The sequence below is a fragment of the Sodiomyces alcalophilus genome, assembly GCF_042370955.1.
Source record: "Sodiomyces alcalophilus JCM 7366 unplaced genomic scaffold ACRALscaffold_5, whole genome shotgun sequence".
Taxonomy (NCBI): domain Eukaryota; kingdom Fungi; phylum Ascomycota; class Sordariomycetes; order Glomerellales; family Plectosphaerellaceae; genus Sodiomyces; species Sodiomyces alcalophilus.
In genome coordinates this window covers 5,276,495-5,277,686 of record NW_027263536.1, presented here as the reverse complement: position 1 = coordinate 5,277,686, position 1,192 = coordinate 5,276,495, and the positions used below count along the sequence as shown (strand labels likewise).

The window sequence follows — 1,192 nt, the reverse complement described above, 5'->3', positions numbered from 1 at the left end:
CTTCCGTATCGTGGAAGAGACGCCGCGTATTTTACTCACGCGCTTAGGGACAGCGCGATACCGTCTTCTTATTTCCATAGTAGGGCGACTAACTCCCCTATGGCACCTGTTAACGACTAGCGAAGCCGGGCGGAAGGTAGGTCTAACAGGCCCCCTATTTAACCCTTATCGTATATACTAAGGCAGATAAGGGCCCCCTAGAATAGGATCCGAGTAGCATAAAAAAGGAAAAGGAGTTCCTCTTTTACGTGCGCCTTTAGCCGGATTCGAACGGACCCGGTCACCTCGACTATATACTAGGTATACCACTACTATACTATAAAGGCATCTTATTAATTATTTCCGCTAATAAGTTAGTACTACGGATTATTAGGCTTTAGCGGCTAATTAGTGTGTTATTTATACGTATAGGCGAGCCTGTTTCGGTTACTATAACTCTGCTAGCCCTACGGGCTAATCTATCTAAAAATAACCCGTTTAGGCCGCGGGGTGTATTATATCTAGCTATTATAAGGTACTATTCGAATAATTATTTATACTAAGGCCACTAAGCGATAGCGTGGTTATTTTCTAGCAAGAACTATAGCTATAGGTATTCTGGTATAATTTACTAGGCTCGGGCTATAGTTATATACTTATTTATAATAGGCTCTGGTACGAAGACAGTGCGGTTAAGTCGTCTATTCTAAGGGTCGTTATACCCTCTCTCCGCGGCTTAGCGGCGGTAGCGTTTAGCGATAGCTTCGTAGTCAGTAACCCACTACTTAAAGGTTAGACCGGCTATAGTAAGATAGTATACCACCCCGTTCTTATCCCCGAATAGTATAAGAGCTCTAAAGTAGCCCTTAAACGTTAGGCCGGAGCCCTCCCGGCCGTTCCTAAACCACCGAGTAATCTCCTCGCGGAGCTCTCAATCTTTCAACTGATAGACGTTAGTTAGGTACGTAGCTATATAGAATATTATGTTAGGGGCTATAGGGTTATAACAGGTTAGTATAGGTAAGGCTATAAAGGTAATAGGGCTTATATAGGAGGATAAAGGGTTAAGCGAAGAATATAGTTTAAATATAATCGGTATCGCTTAATAGTAGGTAAGGAATAAAGGGTTACGATAGGGGAATAATTATAGAGGGATTACTAAGCGGATTCGTGGTTAAGATAATTATTATAATCGCTTAACTATAGGTAGAGG

At 42.0% G+C, this 1,192-nt stretch overlaps 1 pseudogene across 1 annotated transcript; it reads right to left on the bottom strand.

Moving 5' to 3' along the window:
* Positions 1–251: 251 nt before the first annotated feature.
* Positions 252–326, bottom strand: ACRALDRAFT_t195 (annotated as a pseudogene). The gene has a single exon. The product of its transcript is annotated as a tRNA-OTHER (tRNA).
* Positions 327–1,192: the final 866 nt, after the last annotated feature.